This window comes from Dasypus novemcinctus, chromosome 6 (genome assembly GCF_030445035.2).
Source record: "Dasypus novemcinctus isolate mDasNov1 chromosome 6, mDasNov1.1.hap2, whole genome shotgun sequence".
Taxonomy (NCBI): Eukaryota; Metazoa; Chordata; class Mammalia; order Cingulata; family Dasypodidae; genus Dasypus; species Dasypus novemcinctus.
Window position 1 is genome coordinate 17802682 of NC_080678.1, and position 23912 is coordinate 17826593.

Here is a 23912-nt window from a genome sequence, read left to right on the forward strand (position 1 = left end):
TTCTGTTGGAAAGAATGTAGAATGGTGCAGCCTCCGTGGAAGACAGTTTGATGGTTCCTCAGGAAGCTAAATATCGAACTGCCATATGATCCAGCAATTCCTCTACTAGGACTATACCCAGAAGAACTGAAAACAGGGATGCAAACAGACATTTGTATACCAATATTCATAGCAGTATTACTCACAGTTGTCAAAAGATGGAAATATCCATCAAGTGATGGATGAATGGATAAACAAAATGTTATATATACATACAATGGAATACTATGCTGCAGTAAGAAGAAATGAAACTGGAACACATATGACAACACGGATGACCCTTGAGGACATTATGCTGAGTGAATTAAGCCAGACACAAAAGCACCAGTATTGTACAGTCTCACTAATATGAAATAAATATGAAGAATAAACACATCTGGAGTTAAAACCTAGAGTATAGGTTAGTAGGAGATGGGATGAGGGCTAAGAAGGGGTAGTGATGCTTAATGTCAGTAGAATTTTTAATTAGCTTGGCTGTAAAAGTGTGGAAATGGATAGTTGAGGGAAACAAATTGCAGTGAGTATAATTAACACAGCTGGTTAATAAATGTGATTGTGGCTAAAAGGGGTAGTCTAGGGATGTAATTGTCAATTGAAAGAAAGCTAGAGAATAATCTAGGAACTGAATAGCATAGTGAACCCAGAAGTGGATAAGGATTACAGTTAATAATACAAATATGAGAATATTCTTCTTTGAACTAGAACAAATGTACATCACTATTACAAGATGGTAAGAATATAGTAGCTTATGGACTATAGTTACAGTGATATTGTAATATCTTGCAGCAATGTCAAAGAAGGTACTATAGCAATGCTAAGGGTTAATAGTAGAAGGAATGGGACTTTTTTTTTTGAACTAAGGAAAACCATAAAAAATTTATTGAAACAATGACTCCACAACTCTGTGAGGAAAGTGACAGTCACTGAGTGTACACTGTGGATGGACTGTACAAGGCATGGGACTGTATAACACAGTGAACCATTTGGTAGGAGATGGACTGTGGTTAACGGTACAAACATGAAAGCGTTCTCTCATGAACTATATCAAATGTACAATATTAATACATGGTACTAATAATAGACTGTGTGGAAAAAGTATTCCCAATGTAAACTATGGACCATAGCTAGGAATAATATTTTGATGATGTTTTTCCATAACCTGTAACAAATGTTCCACAACAATGCAAGGTGTTGATGGAGAGGTGATGTATGGGAATTCTGCACGTTATGCATGATTGTTTCATAAGCTCACAACTTCTCTAAAATGTATATATTTTTAAAATGAAGTGCTGATACATGCTACAGTAAGAATGAACATTGAAAACATTATGCTAAATGAAAGAATCTAGTCACAGTGAACCACATATCATATAATTCCATCTGTATGAAATGACTAGAATAGGAAAACATGCAGAGACAGAAAGTAGATTAGTGGTTGCCAGGGGCCAGGGGGAGAGTGAAGTGGAGAGTTACTGCTAATAAGTACAGGGCTTCTTTTTGGAGTGATGAAAATGTCTGAAATTAGATACCTGTAATGGTTGGACAACTCTATGAATATACTAAAAATCAGGGCAGTGGACTTGGCCCAGTGGTTAGGGCATCCTTCTACCACATGGGAGGTCTGCGGTTCAAACCCCGGGCCTCCTTGACCCGTGTGGAGCTGGCCCATGCGCAGTGCTGATGTGTGCAAGGAGTGCCGTGCCACACAAGGGTGTCCCCACGCAGGGGAGCCCCACGCACAAGGAGTGTGCCCCATAAGGAGAGCCGCCCAGCGCAAAAGAAAGTGCAGCCTGCCCAGGAATGGCACCGCCCACATGGACAGCTGACACAACAAGATGATGGAACAAAAGGAAACACGATACCCCATGCCACTGACAACAACAGAAGCAGACAAAGAAGACACAGCAAATAGACACAGAGAAGAGACAACTGGGGTGGGGGAGGAGGGGAGAGAAATAAAAAATAAATCTTTAAAAATAAAAAAATAAAAATAAAAATCAGTAGCTCATACACTTTAAAAGAGTGACTTTTATGGAATGTGAACTGTCTTAATAAAGCTGCTATTTTTAAAAGAAAGAGAAAATAGAAGATATGGTTTTGAAAATGTCACAATGGGGGAAGGTCTTGGAATAGAGGCAGATTCAAGTTTGCAAGGCCTGAAATTTATACAAGAAAAAGTAATTTTTAAAATACAAATACAAATTAGGTGCAAAGCTGGATATTTAGAATGAGAAAAAATTCACAAATTATGAATTTTTAAAAGCTGGCAAACATCCAGATCTTTTTACAAAACTATTATTAATCAACTGCCTATCATACATCTATAATTTTCTCATATTGTTGGCCACATAGTCTTTGTCTACCTTTTCATGAGACAATGATTTTATATCATTTTCTACAGGGAGAATAGAAAGAAAATCCAGTCTTCCCTGTAGCATAGCTAATCCAAAATAGTTTTTTATTATACATGGATTAGAAAGAAATTTTCAGTTTCATAATTTGTTCATGATCCATTATATTAGGATGCATAAAGCAAACATCTTTGTATAAAAATATATCTGCTATTTGCTACACATCTGTGCTACACAAACAAAAATTCTAATAAATTCTGTATTGCATGATTCTTATAAAAATTTAAGTGTGACATGATTATAACTGTATGTGTTGAATTAAAGTATATTCCCAAGGGGAAAGAACTTCTATTTTGAGTAGCGGCTAAAAATTATTCCTCTACTTTTTAGTTTTATGCCTGGTGATTGAAAGAATTTTCCACAGACTAGCTTCTGGATCCATATTTTTCAAACCTTGTTTCTCCTCCAGGACAACATACTTTCAGATGCCACAGCACGCACTCATCTTGTGCTATGACCTCCGACCTTACACCTTTAGTTCTGATATAGGGGGAGTCACATAATGGGTGATAGGGGATCCAGGAAAGCTACTCCCACGCCTAGAAGCCTAGAAACAACTTAACTATCCACAGAACTACTGCAAGCCACAAAATGCCTCCCACTAAATGTCCTAATTCAACTTCCCAACACCATATGACATAAGGAAAAATTTACGGCAATAGGGAAGTTGAAATAAAAAAGAAAGAGAAGTAATAACCACTCACTGTTGAAATCTTACTTTAAGTTTTATAAAAATGTATGGCCTGTGAGTATACTGCCCGGGCCTTGGAAGGGAACTATTTAAATGACAGAACTGGAAGCTCGGCCTTCATTGTTTCATGGTAAATTTGCCTGTTTCACGGTAAATCTGCCTGTATCAGACAGGAATCTTCAAAAAAACAGAACAAAGAGGATGGATGTGTGTGTGTATGTGTATACAGTTGGTACCTCGGTACTCATCATTAATTGGTTCAGGGAAGCACGATGAGTACCAAAATCGAGTACCAAACAAAAAATTTTCCCATAAAGAATAATGTAAATAAATGTAATGCATTCCCAAACCAAAGACAATGCACAGTTTTAAAGCAATATGTAAAAAGGTAGGGTTGTGTATCATTACTTTACATGAAACATAAACCTAGAAATTAATAAATACGTAGATTAAATAAAATAAAAACTTCACTTTACCTGTCCTGAGGAGAGTCAATGCCCTAATGGGATGGTGGGGGTGGGGAGTGGTAAGGAGGAGAGTTTACCTGGAGCGTTGCTTGGAAGGAGAGTCCCCTGCAATAGAACACTGGGTACTTGCACTTCAGGTGTTCTTTCTCTTTTCTGCCTTTTTTCAACTTGCACCAGAAGTTCTGACACATTCTTTGTCACATTCACTAAAAACTTACCCAACGGGGACTGCTTCTGTCTTCTTTTCAGAATTCCTCAAAAATGTGAAATTGTTTGGTCATTCAATAAATTCACATTTCTGCTTGTCAGAGCTTTGCCCAGATGGTACCCCTCCACAAAGTTTTGAACTTCTATGCATTCTGCACACATTTCTTTTATCAAGGAACTGGAGACATGCTCCCTTATCTCCTCCTCACCTGAAGAAGTCTCTCCAGCATCTCCTGTTGCTGCTCCTTCTGCAGTTCCTGCAACTCCTCAGTGCTGAGCTCTTCACGATGTTCCTCCACTAACTCAACATCAGCAGCATCGACCTCCAGACCAATGGATTGTCCCAAAGATGTAATATCCTGCACAACTGTACCCCCTGTATCTGCAGGCTTGGGGCCTCCTTCGAGGTCTCCCTGAGTCACAACTTCTGGCCACAAATTCTTCCATGCAGAATTCATTGTCCTGTAAGATACTTCATTCCAGGCCTTACCAATAACATTAAAGCAGTGCAGAACAATGCAATGCTCCTTCCAGAATTTTGTGATGGTACTGGGTGTCAGAGGTGACCTCAAAGCCCCTCTGGAAAAATGCTTTGGGTACAACTTTTTGAAGTTTAAATGACCTGCAGGTCCATGGGCTGGATGAAAGGAGTAGTCTTGGGGGGCAGGAACCTTACAGTGATGAAGCTGAACTTCTATTGTAAGTCATCCTCCAAGCCTGGAGGGTGGGCAGGTGCATTGTCCAAAAGTAGGAGAGCTTTCAGAGGCAAATCTATCTCCAGCAAATATGTTTTCACTGAGGGATCAAACACTTCATTTATCCACTCAAGGGAAAATTGCCTCATGACTCAAGATTTGCTGTTTGCCCTCCACATCACATGGAGTTTGCTTTTTATGACATTATGCTTCTTGAAAACTCGTGGGTTTTCACTATGATAGACTAACAGAGGCTTGATTTTAAGTCCCCCCTAGCATTCCCAAACAATGGAGTAAACCTGTCCTTCATTGGTTTGTGGCCTGGTAACACCTTCTCCTCTTTTGTGATGTGGGCTCTACTCAGCATTTGTTTCTAAAAACTCTGGTCTTATCACAGTTAAAAACTTGGTAGGGAATAAAACCCTCAGCCTCTACAGTCTTGAAATTAACTGACGAATTCATCAGCAGCCTTTTTATTAGCACTTGCTGCCTCGCCATGCCTCACGACACTACGGCTGCTGGTCCTCTTTTTAAAATTATCAAACCAGCCATGGCTGACCTTAAAAATTTCAACACTCTCATCACTGGGTTCCAGTTTGTTTTTCAAGAGATTGGCATACAACGCTTTCACTTTTTCACATATCATGGCTTCCAATACACTGTCGCCCACTAATTGCTTCTCATTTACCCAAATTAATAACAGCTTTTCAACTTGCTCGAGTGTTTGGGAATGCTGCTTTGTTACTGCTTTAACTCCTTTTGCAACATCAGCCTTTTTTATTGCTTCTTTATTCTTAATGATGAGGGAGACCATTGTTCTAGGCATACCGTATTCCCTAGCAAGATCAGTAATGTGATACCACTCTCATATTTACCTCATTTCTTTTTTTGCTCAATGGTGGTGCAAAGTAATGTTCTTTTCGGCTCAGTACCATCACTGCTCATTTTCTTAGGACCCATGATGAGGAAAAAAAATGCAAAAATACATAAAATGACCACAGAAGCTAAAATGAAACTACAATGGGATGTGTACAGGGCAAGAGATACCACGTGACTAACACGTGACCCTTTGTTTTGGTTGGAAAAGGTAGTAAGTCATGCAGCAACCAACATGGACAAGTTCTAGCTTATGTGTCAAGTACCAAACAAATGACGAGCACTGGGACAAAATATTCACATCAAAATGTGTTGAGTACCAAATTCGAAGAGTTTCAAGGCAGTCAAGTACCAAGATATGATTGCACATATATGTGTGTGCACATGTATATAAATGTGTGTCTGTGTATATGTGTTTATATGTGTGCATCTATACATGTGTGTATATATATGTATGTGAGTGCACATATATAACTGTGTGTGGATGGTTAGATATATAACAAGATAGATTGATTTAAAGAAATTGCCTAGACAATTGTGGGGGTTGACAAGGCCAAAATCTATAGGGCAAGCCCACAGATTGGCAGGAATTTAGGCTGCAATCTTGAGGCAGAATTTCTTCTTCTCTGGAAAACCTCAGTTTGGGCTCATACGGTCTTACACTGATTAGATGTGGCCCACCCACATTATCAAGGATAGAATCCTTTACTCAAAGTGAACTGATTGTGGATGTTAACCACATCTACAAAATACATTCCCAACAACATCTAGCTTTACAGTTTGATTAAATGACTGGGCTCTACAGCCTGGACAAATTGATACATAAAATTAACCATCACATTGCCTTTGTCTGAAAAGAAGTCTATGAGGAGTTTGTGCAACAGACAAAAGATAAGACCATGAGGAAAAGAATTTGGGTTGTTCATAAGGTGGTGAAACAGAGCCTGCAAGTTCAGAATTTCTAGGTGATATGCATTTCTACTTCTCCCACTGGAACCATCACTACCAGAACCAATAAATCAAATATTTATAAAATAATTCTTGTCTCACCTATTTCACCCATAAGCATAATTATATGAAAATATTTTGGAGTGGGAAATGGCAATCCCAACTCCCCACACATCTTTTCTTCCCTAACCCTCCTGTACCCTCCGTGCACTCTTAACGATGAGGCTGAAAATGACTGTCCTCGCAGCAGCCCTGAGGAGCAGGCTCTACTGACCCATTCTCCAAACGAGGAGGTGAGGTGCAGAACTAGTAAGCAGCATGCCTACAGTAACATAAACAGGGACAGGATTCCACCTCAAATCTACCGACTCCAGATTCCAGTTCTTTCTATCTAATCAGCTGGTAGAAATACCCAGGGACTAGGATGCAATCAACAAACAGAAAGGAATGGGCTGCCTTGCAGTTACTAGGTCTGACTCAGGGATGACTACATAATTTGAAGGGCCTAGTGGAAAATGAAAATGAAAAAAAAACACCATTCAAGGTACTAAAATATAAATTTTTCCTCTATTCCATGGTCTCTTTCTTGACTTACAGTCTTTTATTATTATAATAATTATTGTTACCTATTAATGTTACTCTAAGTTAAAAAATTAAACTTTTAAATTAGTAGCATGAATTTTACCATTCTTCTTTACTTTGTGCTATTCCCATTTTAAATGCAACTATAAGAGCATTTAACTTGTATCCAAAATCAACAAAATTACACAATTTGTACTTTGTCTATATATAAGCACATACCAATAGTGGAGATGCTAGACAAAACTGTTTTTATTTCAAAATACATGAAATTTTATTTTACTTCTTTTTTTTATTTTTTTTATTTTTATTTTTTTTAAAGATTTATTTATTTATTTAATTTCCCCCCCTCCCCTGGTTGTCTGTTCTTGGTGTCTATTTGCTGCGTCTTGTTTCTTTGTCCGCTTCTGTTGTCGTCAGCGGCACGGGAAGTGTGGGCGGCGCCACTCCTGGGCAGGCCGCTCTCCCCTTTCACGCTGGGCGGCTCTCCTCACGGCGCACTCCTTGTGCGTGGGGCTCCCCCACGCAGGGGACACCCCTGCGTGGCACGGCACCCCTTGCGCGCATAAGTGCTGCGCATGGCCAGCTCCACACAGGTCAAGGAGGCCCGGGGCCTGAACCGCGGACCTCCCATATGGCAGACGGACGCCCTAACCACTGGGCCAAAGTCCGCTTCCCTTATTTTACTTCTTGATACATGCATATCCTACCATGAGTAAGGAAGGACTGAAAGACAAGGGACATGGGTTGCCCTGTCTTTCCCTTTCCTTCTACATCAGCGTATGTGGTTGGCTAACATATGGAAGTCACATGAGTAAGAAAGGATGTAATAGGTCATTCTTGTTTCCTGAATGCCATCACCTTGCCATGTTCAAAGTCTGGTTCAAATAGAAAGTGTAGCCTCTTGGGAGCTGTCATAAATGTAACACACTCATAACACAGTCACCTTGTACTCACTTTGAGTGTCACTGACCTCCCATGCGGGGTACTGGAATTCTGGGCTCATGTGTGCAAATGGAGAATACATAGGATGGAAAACACACACACTGCACATATCTCTCTGCTCACACACATGCTCCATTGTCCCATCAGACCTTTCCTACAAAACACAGGTTCAAGGAGAAAATTATCAAGAAATTCAAGATGGCAAGAGCAGAACATTAAAGCCAGCACAGGGCCCTGCTGGGACTCAAGGATATCAGCACCCTGCCCTCCACTGTACCTTCCTTACCCAGAGGTGTAAACTGGAGGAAGAGTGGGGGGACAAAGGACCTTGTCCATCCTGTTCAGAGCTATATCCCTAGTGCTGGGCTCACAGTAAGTACTGAGTGGATGAAAAACTAACAAATGAAAAAACAAATAAATAAGAAAGTATGGATGCCTTATCTAGTCCTGCTCCTTTCCAGAGTGACTAAGAAGCCAAAAGCTGGTGCAAAGCCAAGCAAGTAAAAAAAACTTTGATAAATGGCAGTGCTATGGTAATTATACAATTATATTTAATAATAATAATTATTACTACCAGGCTATGTAATTCTATGTTGCAGCTCTTTAACCCATTTCAGCCCTTGTGCTGTGCTGGTCATCCCATGTGCGCGCGCACACACACACACAAGACACACACACAAACTCATTCCCTCAACACAGCTGCCAACTGGTCTCAGGCTGAGCCAGGGAGGTCACCCCCTCCAGGCAGGCCCTCTGGCTGCCCACTTTCCACCTCCAGCTGCTATGACCTTCACTCCCTTTGAAAATGCAATCTTCCTTTTTGAAAAAAGGACTGTTTCCTACCACTTTTCCCAAAAATATTTCAAAGCCTTCCTTCCCTGTCATGACCCTTTCTCTGCCTGAAGGAGCTACGTGTCCCAATATCCCCCACCTCGGGGTGCGTTTCCTGCCTTCCCAGGAATTCTCCCCAGGGACTGCGGACAATTTTTGTCTTCCTGTCCTATTCTGTACCTCACCTTCCCATCTCTAACACGGGCCAGGGCTAGGCTGGTGAAAACGTGGTGACATCAACATGCCTCATCCTGCTGAGAGAGATGGAAACTGGCTCAAGCATTTGAAGAAACAATTTGGCAAAAGACACCGAGATTCTTCTCAATTCCACCTCTGGGAATCTCTCTCAAGGAAATCATACTAACTGCCCCAAAAGCTATTGGCGTAAAGATGTTTATTATGACCTTATTAACAATAAAAAGGCAAAGAGAGCCACCAAATGCCTAATAGAGGCGAAGAGTTAAGTAAATTGTTATACATCCACCTAATCAAATGTTGGTACCATTTTAAATGGTCCCAAAAATAATGTCATAACATAGGAGAAATTATAATATTTCTTTATAATGAAAGAGGTGACATAAAATGTGTACACAGTATCCCTAGAATGAAATTTCTTTAATCCTATCTATATGGAAAAAAGACTAGAAGAAAGGCACCAAGCTGCTAAAAAATGATTGTGTTGGGATAGGGCTACATAAATTTTCTATATCTCACATAAATTTTATAATGAAGATAAGTTTTCCTAACGGTCCTGTCTGCTCCCTGCCTCAGCCCATAGAATCAATCGTCCTAAAGATTAGCAAAGCAACTGGCTCCTTAGAGAGGAGTATTATAGTATAGAAATGCCAAGTATCATCACAGTTTTCTTTTTGAAGCTTTCTTTAGCATAACCCCTTGTTTACACAAAGAAATATTTGGGGAGGGAAATCAATGTGGTTTAATACTTTCACTTCTAAACCACACCACGCTTTCTATCTAGTTTTTGTTCCTCTGCCTGGGACACGGAAACCTCCTAAACAAACACACGATTATCAAGTCAGCATTTTCCCTGCCATCTGCGGTGCGCTCGCCCAGGGGTGGAAATCAGAGTGACCCAACAAGAGATATACAAAGCTGCCGGGAACTGTCAAAGGTGTGTGTTATTGCAATAACAATCTGGCGGCAGCAGGCAAAGCTGAGGAAACGGGAGCTTCTATAGTCAGGGTGCAGCAGCTGCTGAATTGCAACTGATGGGGGGAAATGTGTCAGTCCATGATCGGCTGAATTGTAAATCAGTGGTTAGTAAAGAGAGTGTCCACACTAAGGTGGTGTTGCCGTCATGTTTTAAACATCTAAACATCAAGTAGAGATAGAATTCCAATTAGGTCCAGATAACGTTAGACTTTCCTCTGCGGACTTCCTAGCAGAACAGCCCCTGTGCTTTGAGGGAGGTGAGGTCTGCATGTCGGTGTCAGAGTCCGCAGATTCCTGGCAGCCTTGCTGCATCAATGCATGCAAGACCAAAACAGCCAAACCTCAGCTGCTAAGTAGAATAGAAAGAACCCTGGCTTTGGAGTTGGAAAGACTTGAGGTCAAATCCAGACTCAGCCACTTACTAGCTGAGCCTCATTGGCAAGATGCTTAGCCTTCCTCAGCCTCAGTTTTCTCATCAGTAAAATGGGAATAATAATTCCTGTTTTGCAGAATACTTAGGAGGATCAAAAATTATATTGGGAAACATCGAGCTACCGTATGACCCAGCAATTCTACTCTTAAATATCTACCCAAGAGAAATGAAAACATATATTCATAAAAAGACTTGTACACAAATGTTTACTTATAATTTGAACTATCTTTTCTTTCTTCTAGAAACTGGGCAACAAAATTTCTTTAGTGTGATATGTTTCCTGCTCAAAAGATAATATTAGAAGCAGAAATTCTCTCCTTGAAAAGACTTATGAGCTTATCATTCCTTTTTACAGATGAGAAAATTAAGGCCCAGGGAATTATATTTCTTATTCCAAGAACTGTAAATAAGTGCCAATTAGAAGACACCATAAGGAGGAAGGTAGAGTAGCCAATACATTCCCCGCAAAGCAACACAAGTGTAAAAGCAATGAAGCATGAGAAGCCTGGACAAAACGGGTTCAAGGGTGTGCCCAGACACCAGGATGCAGGGGAGCCAAGAAAGACATCAGGCCAGCTGGTTCACAAAGGGTGCTGGGAGTCACAGGCCTGGAGTTGTGCAAGGCTGAGCTGGGGCTTTCTGACAGTTTGTGTAAATAAAATAAAATTAAGCTATTTGTTGCAGCATCACATAAACATTGCACTTAAGATATCCAAATTCAGAGAATTTGAGGGAAATGATCTGTTGTCAAATATGAGCCATGCTGCATTCCAGAAATTCCCTCTGCAGAGTTTCGGGGAGCAGCCATCCCCCAAAGCTCTGAAAAGCCAGAAGGGCCCAGGAAAGGCTGGGGAGAGCTGCCCCATACAGTAAGACTCTGCACACAGAGAAACCAAGCGGCCATTTCAAATAAAAACCCCATCTCGACATCTTCCAGGCTGCAGAGGGGGACTGCAATTTGGCCACCACTTAAATGGGCAGCTCAGTGTCCCGGGTAAGCAGCAACATGGATGCATTTATTAAAACACGGTTAATGATTCTCACAAGTTGCAAGCAGCACTGAGGAAGCCGCCCAGAGAAGCAGCTCCAGACTAGGGCCAATGCCAAGAGAACTTGGCAACATTAGAAAGCTTGCCTCAGAGTCTACTTACTGCCTACCCAGTATCCATTTGTTCCTTGTTCCTTCTTTGGCCAACCTAACTTTTAGCAATATGTATTGTTAGCAAGCTAAAAGGTCATATTTCCCAGGCTCTCTTGCAGCTGGTTGTGATCACGTGACTGTGTTCTAACAATGCATAAATGGAAGTGTTGCATGAGTCTTCCCAGGAGGTACCGTAAAAGGAGGTACACTCCTTCTTTTTCCACCCTGATGCCTGGAACTTGGATGTGAAGACTGGAGCTCTAGCAGCCATCATCAACACAAGGGTGACCGCCATGCCTTAAGATTGGCAGAGAAGTGATGGGGAAGGAGTCTGGGTCCCAGGAGACTTCGTGGGAGTTCCACACTCACCCTGAACTTCCTACTCAAGACTTTGTTCATGAGAAACAAGATTTTAATAATGTTTAATCCTGTTATTCCAAATCCTAATGGCTCTTGTTTTGCTTTTAAGCCATTAGTTTCCTCCAGAACTTTTCTTTAAAACTCCAGACAAAAAGACCTGAGACTTTATCTTCAAAATCAACTTCCCTCATGCAAACTACAATCAACCATGAAGATGGAGAAAAGGGGTCTTAGACAGTCTGGGCCTAGAGAATAACTCTGGGCACGCCACAAGGACTGGGCTTTTCTTTACCATTTTGTTAACTACAGGCAATTGAATTCATTTTTGTAAGTCCCAAGTTGTACCCCACCTGCAATGGTGTGTATTCACACACAAGTATATTTTAGGACATTTGCATCAACACAATAAACCACAAGCAAAGGATAACAAAGCCCTTTACCTTGAATTGCAGCACACGCCTGGAACTACGTGATGTGACTGGTTTCAGATTGTCACATGTAAGACCAATTCCTTAGCCTGACAAATTCAGGCGAGCAAAGTAGGCAGTTGAGGAATGCAGAACTCTCCTTAAAGAGAAGCAAAGCCGGCTGCCGGGAGACACAAGACCATGAGGATTTAAACACAATCCTGTTTTCCATTCCAGAAGCTTTCTAGTGCCTGGGCTCACATACTGCTGGTCTCTGGTCACCTGGGAACGCATAGCCACGAGCCCAGGAGGGAGAAAGCTCACCCAGGGAAGGCAAATAATACCCCCTGAGCTATCCTGTAGTATCCAAGGAGGCAACAGTCCTGAGCTGAGCCTTCTGCTTTCCTGGGCTTCATGCACAACACACCTGGGTTTTGTTTACTGTCTTGGTGATGTCCTATTTCAGGATGTGCCTGTGATGCCTTAGCTTCGACTACACGTCAAGCAGGTTTGTGACCACGTTGAGCGAGCCTGTAGCCATCACGTTGTGGGGATGCAGTGGGCAGCCACTTGCTGCAGACACTATTGCACTCACCCAGATCTCCCCAGACCCCCTTCTGGTGCTCTGCCAAAGGGGAGCTGATGCAAAATACCAGAAACCTGTTGGCTTTTATAAAGGGTATTTATTTGGGGTAGAAGCTCACAGTTACCAGGCCATAAAGCGTAAGTCACTTCCCTCACCAAAGTCTGTGGCCACGGGTTGGAGAAGATGGCTGCCAACATCTGCCAGGGTTCAGGCTTCCTCTTCCTCTTAAGGCTCTGTGGTCCCTGCTTCTTCCAATATCAGCTGTAGGCTGGGATAAGTCTGGTTTCTCTCCCGAGGCTATTTCTCTCCGGGCTCAGCTGCTCTCCACAAGACCCACTGTAGATTATCAGGCAAACGGCTCGTCTCTCTTCCCAGGACCTCTGCTGTGTCTAATGGACCCTCACATATCTGCTTCTCTGTGTATTTACTTCCCAGAGCTCCAGCATGAAAACTCTTTCTCTTCTGTCATATAGTTTTCCGTGTGAGTCCTACTGACATGGCCCAGTCAAAGCCTTAATCATTATTTAATCAAGTAAAAGTGAAACCTCTGAATCCAATATAATCTAATATACCCAGAGGAACAGACCAGTTTACAAACTTAAATCCAATATCTATTTTTGGAATTATAAACAGTATCAGACAGCTACTGGTCCCATGTTCCAGCATCCACGTGCTTTGCTGTGGGCCACTCCTAACTACACCCAGCTCAGAGGATCACCCTTGGGCACCCACACATACAGCAGAAACAGCTGAGCACTTGCCTCCCTAGGGCGTCCCACAGGCCCGTAGCCTGTGAACCACTGGTGTGGGGACCCAGCTCCCTGCCTCCAGGAGTGACAAAATCTAAGGGACAGCAGACACTTGGGCTCGGGCTGAAGCTGGCCTTCACCTGATATTCGACCCTTCCCAGACTCCGCCCCCCTCCCTGGTGGGCTCCCTCCCACCCCCTCTCCTGGCAGCACACCCCGCATACAGCACCTGGCTCGGGGTCTGCTTCTGGGGACCCTCCCTAAGAGCGCTCTGAAGAACCCTGTGCCCCAGATAGGGCCAGGCCAGGACTATCGCCAAGCTCGCGTCTGAGGTCTACTGAAGAAATTATACTTTCTGAGCATTTTATGAGTTGATATTTTCTTCCACAGTAAGAACTTTGGAAACAGAATCAGACATCGCATTAATTAAACAAGGCTCAGTGCTTTTCCCCCAACAGTAAACATTGGCACCTGGTTTACACACATCCATCTCAACCCTGTACATATGGGACCCTGGCTGGATAGCAGGGCAAATCCTGTGCAAACAGCAGCTGAGACGGCAGGTGATGTTGGGTAAAATCGGAAAGACTTCTCTTTCTAAAAACACACATACCATACCACCCCACCCATGCCTGAATCTCCAAGCCTGAGTCTGAAAAAATCCACCATTAGAAATTCATTCCTTTGGGTCAAAATTATTGCATCTCCAAAACTCCTCTTTCAAGATTATTTTTTTAAAAACTAGCTGTTTGCTATTAACATCTTAGTGGGAGTTGACTTTATCAAAAGGCTGTTATAGAGATCTCATGGCAATTCAAGCTAGGAGGTGAAGAAATATTTTCAAAGGCAGAGAACCAGGCAGTGAAAGCTAGGAGACTGAACAGTGGTAGGCAAGGGGAGCAGAAGTAAATGGAGGAATTATAAACAGAAGCTAAGGAGCCAAAGGTGACTTATCCTTCATATTTTAAATCATAGAATTTTTTAAAAATAAAAATAAAATTTTAAACCACAGAATCATAAAACTTTTAAACTGGAAGAAAACCTAAATATCATCTAGCAAAAGTTTCCTAATATACGTTGGCAACTTATTTTGCACATAAATATTACTGAAACCCTAATAGATAAACCAGAGAAAGGGGAGTTGCTCTAGGAGCCTGCAGAGGGAGACACCCCTCCCCAGGCAGCTCCTTGCACAGCCACAGAACCCTGAGACTTCTCCACACCATCTGGAAACTGAGGCCACACCATTGCTGCATGGTCAGAAAGTGGTACCTATTAACGTTAATCAGTAAAACAGTAAAGGCTACCACATATCTAACAATTACAAAGTGCCCGCACTTGCAGGCACATTAGAATGTACTTTACAAAGATTCTCTCACTTAATGCCCATAGAAACCCTAGGGGATGGGTACCATCAATATTCCCATTTTAACATGTAAGCAGCACGCAGGTTAAATAGCAGCTAATAAGCACTGGAGACAGGATTCAAACTCAGATAACGTGGCTCCAAGCCAGGCAGCCCTTATGCTTCTTCTCATAATTCATCCTCCCTGTTATGCTGATGGGGAAACTAAGGTTGACCACAGGACAGAGTGCACAATGTACAGTGAGATGGTTGGGATGGACCCAGCATTGGGGCTGGCTCCCAGCCAGGGTTCTGCAGCAAGTCCTTTGCCCAAAAGATGAGATTGGAACCTTGAGGATGAAGCAGCAGCTCCTTAGCATGGTCCCCCCAACCCTGCAGGTCCAGACGCTGTCGGTACCTCCATCTCACCTTCAGTCTCACCGACGTACGTCCCATGCTCCAGTCATGCTCCCTTTCCACCAGGCCCCCAAAACACCATGTTTGTTCCTTCACTACTTGTCCTCATTGTCCCCAGAGAAGGGACTCACAGGCAATGCCCTTCCCCTGCCCATTTGACCAACTTCTGCTCAGCATTCAAGATTTCTTACGGGCTTCTCCTCCCCCTTGATTCCACCAGGCTTTCCCTGACCTCGCCGTAACCCTCTTCACTCCCCTAACCTGTGCACACATGTTCCTACACATTGAAATGGACACATCCCCTCCTTCTTAGACCACGAGCTTCAAGAGCAAGTTCCCCTTGCTACTCACCTTTGTACTCTAGTACCCAATGCAGGGCTGGCACTCAGGTGTGCTCCACAGAGAATGAATGAATAAGCAAATGGTCATTTGGCTGACTGAATACTGATTATTAACTGATTACTGAGTATATTTTATATAAAAACAATTTTATCTCCAAGGAAAAAAATTCAGTAAAAAATTAAATAATAATTGCCTCTGCATAAGAAACTGAAAGATTGGAGAGCAGATGTGGCTTAGTGGTTGAGTACCTGCTTCCTACATGGGAGGTAGCAGGTTCGGTTCCTGGTGCCTCCTGAAAAAACAACAAGCAAAACAAATGCAAATACCAACTCAGAGAAGCCAATATGGCTCAGTGGTTGAGTGCCGGCTTCCCACATATGCAGTCCCAGGTTCAATTCCTGACCCCTGGTACCTGAAAAACAAAACAAAACTGCCAGTGTATGGCAGCCCACACACTACACTGCCATTTTCTGAAAATATAACATGCAGCTCCATTCAGTTGACACTGGGTTTCCACCATGCTAGAAGGTTTCCCACAGCTCATGTGACCCTCCATCTCTTGAGGGCAGAAGGCCTAAGACAGGAGCAGCCACCATCCTCGGTTGAGCTCTCCACCCCCATCTCTGTCAACTGGTGCCTAAATCCCTCCTCACACTCCTCTAGGAACAAGGAGCCCATAGTCTCTCCAAGACAGCCATTTCATCACTACACAGTGATGAGTATTAAGATAAAATGTAGAGAAAAACATCCTTCTATTCAAGTAAGCCTCCATGGAATTCTTCCCCACTACTTTTGGTTCAGTCCCAGATCCACTCAGATCCAGTTTAATCCTTCTCTTCTGGAGCAGCCCTTAGAATCCACTCAAGTCCCATCAGAGTCTTTGGGTTAAATAGCCCAGCTCTACCAGCCAAGTGACTCCCCACTATCCTAACTGATTTCCTCATCTTTTGTTCTGGTTTGTCAACAACACCCAGTGTCATATACTCTGCCACTGTTGATGCAGCCCAGGTTTTATTAATTCTTGTGGCAGCTACATCCCAGTAGCTTCAGTGAGCTATGGTCATCCAACTCCTCTGAGTTCTTTTTCATCCATGCTATTGCTAATCAGAGCTGGCCACCCCCACCTTTTAAATGGGGCAGCTGGGTTTATGGACCTTAACTATATCACAAGGGAATTTCACTTTGTTTATGTGCTCACTTGGCCACTTGGGGCTGGCTGTTGGTCGGAAGCCATTTCCTCTTTTTTTAGGCACACAATTAGTGAACACTTCCAGCCTCCCTTGCAGCTAGATGTGGCCATGTGACTTGGTCTTAGCCAACATTCTGTGAATAGAAGTCAATATATTTAAAACAGGTGTGATCTTAGAATGGCCAAATAATTGCTGAGAAATATTTCTCTTTATAAATGAACTGTGGCTAATAAAGGAGGAAGGAATGATAGAATAACACCATTTTACAAACCCTAATGAAATAATGGATCTATACAGTGATCATAAATAGTCAAAATAAAAACCACCTTCCATGAGGTAAAAAACGAAACAAAACAAAGCAAAACCCTGAATCTGGACCAGACTCTGGAAATAATTATCAGTTTAGAGGAAATACAGAGGGACATGTTAAACTACACAGTGGAGATGCAATCAGCAAAACCCAGACTGTGGGACACTCCACGGGACAAGCCACATGAGTTCTTCAACAAATAAATTGCAAAGGGCAAAAGTGGGGATGGGGAGCCTATAGATTAAGAGAGACTTAGCAAATACATCAACCAACTACAATGTTTACATACTTGTTTAGATTCTGATTCAAATAAACTATGAGAGGAGGAGATAGAGAAAATCAACATGAATCAGAGAAATTTGAACACTGACTAGATATGTGATGATATTATAGAAATATTATCTGTATTTTAGGAGTGATAATGGTGTTGTAGTTATGCTCTTTAAAAAACAAGAGTCCTTATCTTTTAGAGATATATATATTTACAATGCAATGGATGGGATTGGCTTCAAAACAATCCAGTGGGAAAGAGGAGGGAGGAACTGGGTGAGAGAATATAGATGAAACAACATTGGCCCTACATTGATAATTGTTTAGTCTAAACAGTAAGTATTTGGGATTCAATTTAATATCTCTCCTTTTTTATATGTTTCAAAGTCTCCACAGTAAAAAAAAAATGGAGATTAAAAAAAGTTAAGTGTGTCTCTTCCAGGTTCTTCACTTCTAGATGCAGGTCAAGAGTTAGAAGCCCATGAGGCCAACGAGGAGAGGAGAAGGAGCGGAGAGGAGAACCTCAAGATAGAAGGAGTCTGGGTCTCTGCAGGAAGACCAACCATGAACCTCACCTCAGACTATCATGTGAACCCTAGGAACATAGGAGAAAGCGGATAAAATGGATGCTCAGCATCCATGCAGCACGCATATCTACTGTGAACAGGTGGGGGAAATGTGCCAAGATAAGGAATCAGTTTGGAGGCAGTTTATAATCCTGGTATAGTGAGTATCCCAAAATATATAGCTTCCTCCCTCAATTGTAGCTCCTAAAAAATAAATAAATCAATTTCTACATGTATGAACCATTATAATCTCTCAGGTCTAGTTGTTTCCACACCCTAGTCTACAATAAAATACAGCAATAAATACTTTGGTCTTGATCCACAATTTAATCTACAGGATCTTTCCAAAACTATTCTTTCATCCAGAAGATTGTCTCCCCTTTCACTATTTGTGCATTCTAATATTTGAGATTGGAAATAAAAAATGCCAAGGACAACATTTTTAAACGTTGGACAATGTTCTGCACCCACCATTAAAAACCTTCCACCAGGAAGACCAAGTCAATTAAACAATATACTTTGAGCAATGATTGTTAGAAATGCACCTAATACACTAATCCCTGCTCTGTTCAGTCCAGAGATTATGTCTGTCAGATGTCTTGTTAATTCTACATAATTGACATTTAGTTCTAATAACTCTGTTAGAAAAAAGGAAATAAGGTCAGATTTTACTTATTCTTAGTAAACCCACACTAACTCCTATTGATCACTTTCATTTCCAAATAGTCCCAAGTAATTCTTTTCATTTACTCTAGAATCTTGACAGGCTTCAGTGTCAAGCTTACCACTCTATAGTTTTTGAAGGAAAAAAAAAGCTTTCTTTCCCTTTTTAAAAATCAGAATTACTTTTATAAGTCTCTAAACTTCCACCGCCCATCCTCCAAAATTCCTCAACTCCACACACTATGGTTGGGTGACCCCACTTGAAGATCCCCTGAGAAATATTTCCTTCCCTTCAAGAAGGAAGCACAATCCCAAATCATTTAGAGAATCTCAGTCTTTCAGCTTTGATTCACTTTTTATCAATATGTATTATACCATTCTCCTTGAAACTCTCTTCCTTGAGAGAGAGAAGAGAAAACCAGAGCCACCCTACTTCCTCTGTGTCAACTATGTCCATCATATGCATCTTCCAGAACAGTTAGTACTTCCCTTGAAAAGAAATGGAGGTTCTGGATTCCTTGCCTCCTTCCCGCTGCCCTTGTGCCCCTGCCCACCTCCAGCTTCAGGGGGTGTGTGCTGGAGACACGCCTGACATTTGCACACTCTTTACCACTAAAAGCCCCGCAGTCTACATCCACATCTGACTCCTCCCCCATCACCTGGGTGTACAATGCACCAACTTCAGAACAATGCATAAGATTTCAACCTCACTGTCAGGCTGAGGCTAGCAGACGACTGGATTTCCTTTCCTGTCAATCACTAGGCCCTACTAACCCAGTAGCATTAGATCAAAGATTGCAGAGGGAAGGTAAAAAGTGATTTGTCAGAATCCTGTTTTACTTAAAATTCCTTTACTCCTCCCATCAAAAGTCCTCCTCCTAGGATGGTGGTCTTGTAGGCTCCTAAGAACGGGCTTGCTCTTAGTTCAGGCCCATACCAGAGGTTATCCATGGATTGCAGATGATCTTTGAGCACTGTCTAAAGGGAAATGTATGACTAACAATTCTCTTGAACTCAAGCTATCTTGGTCATTATTACTCTGCACATCACCAAAAAGCCCTCTGACTGTCACTGGAATTTTTGTTTTAAATCCCAAATTACTTCCAACTTTAGCCCTTCAGACACTATCTATAGACACAGGTCTATTCTTTCATGGATGACAGTTCATTCAAAAGCTATGCCAGCAAAGAATAACCCTCTCTGCCTCGCTGTTCTCTTTCTGCCGTCTTGGAGCCTGTGGAGGCTGCTGGGAACAGGACTTCTAAAACAGCAGATATGTCTGGAAGGCTGTGGTCCAAAGCCACTTTTGCTGGCTATAAGTGGGGTTTCCGGAACCAGAGGGAGCACACAGCCCTTCTTAAAATTGAAGGTGTTTATGCCCAAGATGAAACTGAATTCTATTTGGGCAAGAGATGTGCTTATGTGTATGAAGCAAAAAACAACACAGTGACTCCTAGTGGCAAAGTAACAAAACCAGAGTAATCCGGGAAAAGGTAACTCGTGCACATGGGAATAGTGGCATGGTTTGTGCTAAGTTCCAAAGCAACCTTCCAGCTAAGGCCATTGGACACCGAATCCGTGTGATGCTATACCCCTCAAGGATTTAAACTTATTGAAAACTAAATAAAGTTGTTGATTTAAAAAAAAAGAAAAGAAAAACCCTCTCTGGGGCTACCTTAAATGCTCCCATTTGCTTTCCTCTCTACATTGACTTGGGGACCCCAGTTCAGTTACATTGTTCAATGTAAATCTTTTCTCTAGTATAGGACCTTGGAATTATGTCTATGTTTTCTCTAAAACATGTGATGTCCACCTCCTACAATTCTATGGTGTGCTCCTTGTTATATGCTGCTCTCCCTGGGGTCAGTAGGATGCCTTGGATGTGGTGACCAAATTGTCAAACAAAGACATCCAGATTTTTGAAATCATTCAAAAGTCTGTAAGAGCTGGGTAATCCTAAGAACTTTATGAACGTATATGGCATTCCATCAAGGGCAAAGGTCTTCAGAATTAGAGGGAAAAGACGTTAGTATATTTTAAGTGCAAAGTCTAATCAAGCCATTACAGTGGCTAGAACCATACATAGACAAAAGAATGAGAAAATACACAACTTGAACCCAGGGATGAGAAGCAGGTGACCACACCCTCTTGAATGTAGAGTCCAGTGGGTCCTGACAGACTCCCCAGCCCAGGTGGACCCTGCTGCTCATCGTGGCAGCTCAAGCTGTCAGCTCCCGAAATTGACTGACAGAGTGACATGTCTGTTTCCTTACACATCTTTCAATCTCAAGAATAGTTAAGTCTAGCAAGTTTCAGTAATGGCACACTAGCTAGACTTAGAATGGTAAGATATGTAACCTGAACTTAAAAGCCTGAAGAACACATTTTCCTATACACAACAATTACCTCAAGGGCACCAAAAAAATTCAGCATTTAGCACCACTGTCTCTTCACCATTCAACAGCTCCCACTGCCCTTCAGAGGACAACCTCCAATTACAAGTAAAGGATGCAGCAGACGTTCTACTTTCAGTTCTACTTTCAGTCCCCCATCAAGTCGCCAGGTGGTTGAGCCCTGAATCATGTCCACTGATGCTGTGGGCCATTTGGGGGAATCTGTGTCCATTTGTTCCATCTGGCCATATAGACTCAAGCAGCACCCCCACCCCCACCCCTCCAAAAACACTTTGACTCCTCAGTTCTTTTATCTTCACTTGCATGATCCTAATTGGCTTTCCCCACCAGCCCTGCAAATTTCCAAAAAGGGTTATATTTTCTTTATTTTAGCACTACCCCCAGTTTTACTCTTTTTTTTATTATTATTCATTTTTTAAAAATACTACATTCAAAAAATATGAGGTCCCATTCAACCCCACCGCCCCCACCCCACCACTCCCCCCACAGCAACACTCTCTCCCATCATCATAACACATCCATTGCATTTGGTAAGTACATCTCTGGGCATCGCTGCACCTCATGGTCAATGGTCCACATCATAGCCCACACTCTCCCACGTTCCATCCAGTGGGCCCTGGGGGGATCTACAATGTCCCGTAATTGTCCGTAAAGCACCACCCAGGACAACTCCAAGTCCCGAAGATGCCTCCACATCTCATCTCTTCCTCCCATTCCCCGCACCAAGGAGCCACCATGGCCACTTTTCCCACACCAATGCCACATTTTCTCTGTGGACCTTGGATTGGTTGTGTCCATTGCACATCTATGTCAAGAGGGGGCTTAGATTCCACATGGATACTGGATGCAATCCTCTTGCTTTCAGTTGTCGGTACTCTAGGCTCCATGGTGTGGTGGTTGGCATTCTTCAACTCCATGTTAGCTGAGTGGGGTAAGTCCAATAAATCAGTGTAGGAGTTGAAGTCTGTTGAGGTTCAGGGCCTGGCTATCATATTGTCAGTCCAGAGATTCAAATCCCCTAGATACATCTTAAACCCCAGCACCAACTACAATTCCAGTAAAGTAGCATGAAAGGCTTGTGAAAAGAGATCCCATCTGAGTCCAGTTCCATCACACAGAAACACCAGCTCCAAAGAAGGGCAAACTGACATGACAGTGAACCCCATCTGCCATGACCATAGAACCTGTGGGTCTCTTTAGCCCTCAAAAGAACCAATACCTGGGGTTGTATCTACTTTATCTGTCTCTGAGACTCTGCTGAGGTGTGCATAAGGGCAATCCTTCTGACAACCTCCAGACTCTTTTTTAGAGACTCATAGCCATATAAACTCATTTCTCCTTTCCATTATCCCCTTACATTAGGTCAAACAGCATTTTAAACTCCTGTTATTATATGTAGACAGGGATAATCTGCTGGTCCGCGTTGAAAGTTTAATTCAAGGTCATTTTCTAGTTGCATCATCAGCTGGTATTTGGTAGTGATCCCACGGTGCCAGGGAGGCTCATCCCCGGGTGTCATGTCCCACGCTGGGGGGAATGTATTGCATTTACATGCTGAGTTTGGCTTCGAGACTGGCCACATTTGAGTAACATGAAGGCTGTCAGGAGGAAATTCCCAGGCACAGTGCTTTTCTAGGCCTTGTTCTTATTTCAGGTGTATAGGCTCACAAGCATAGTCATTAGTACCAGGGGCTCACTGTTGGACCCTCATTCCTTCCTGGTCCTTACCGTTGCACCTGGGGGACTGCCGCTGCTCCCCTAGGGACCACGAGAGAGCACCCCCGACCAGGAACCCAGTACCCCCCCCAGCTGTTTTTAATTGTTTCCACTATGAGTATATCCAAACATTACCATGCACCCTGGACATATGCCCTATATAACTCCCTGTCAACCATATATCGCCTGTCAATAACATCCCATACCAGTATTCCTCCGCTGCCATTGTTGAACCACTCTGTGATCCAAAACTTCCTGAAAAGTGAAGCCCAAATATAATGTCAGGTTCCCTTACTAATAAAATGGAATATAGCGATGAGTTTAAAGGTTAGATTTAGAATACGTATCCAGTTTAACTCTTAAACAGAGTTGTTTCCTTCAAATAAGGCTGAGTTCCCCTTTCATAGCCATAGTTTCTAACATTCCAGAATAAAATGCTATTGTTCACAAGTGAGCTTGTATAATGAGGTAATTCAATAGATATTCAAGTATTCCAAATGAGAAAGCCATTGATGAGATCCACTAATTTGCCTGAAGCAGTAGTCCAGGAAGGTATTCAAACAGACCATTTTTGAAATCAGACTTTCTAAGTTTGAAATCTGACTCAGCTACTTAGCTGTGTAGTTTTGCCTAACCATTCTGACCCTCAGTTTCCCCCTCTATAAAATGTGTCAAGATAATACTCACCGCCTAAAGCTCTTGTGGGATTAAATGATGTAATCAGGTAAGAATTTAACACAGTGCCTGGTACATAGTAAAAGCACTAGGAAGTTCACAATCATTACAGATTCAGGATTGTTTGAAGACCATTCACTGGTTCACAACTCACTTTCCCACCCTTTCCCTTCCTTGCTTGTATTCACTTTTCATCTCCTCTGAGAGATCCCCATAGTAGGAAAGAAAGGATTATTTTTTAACTAGAATAATCTAGAAAATACTGGAATGTGAACCCAATACAGGCATATGCTAATTGTATGTAAATTTGGTTAATTATTTTCCACCCTCTCCCATACCTGGATGTGGCACTGAGAGGTTGCCCATGGGCATCACATGAGGTCTAGTTCCTACAAGCCCAAATCACAATCTTTGCCTAACAACCTCATAAAAATTTCATTTCAAACGAACCCCAGGCTTACCCAAA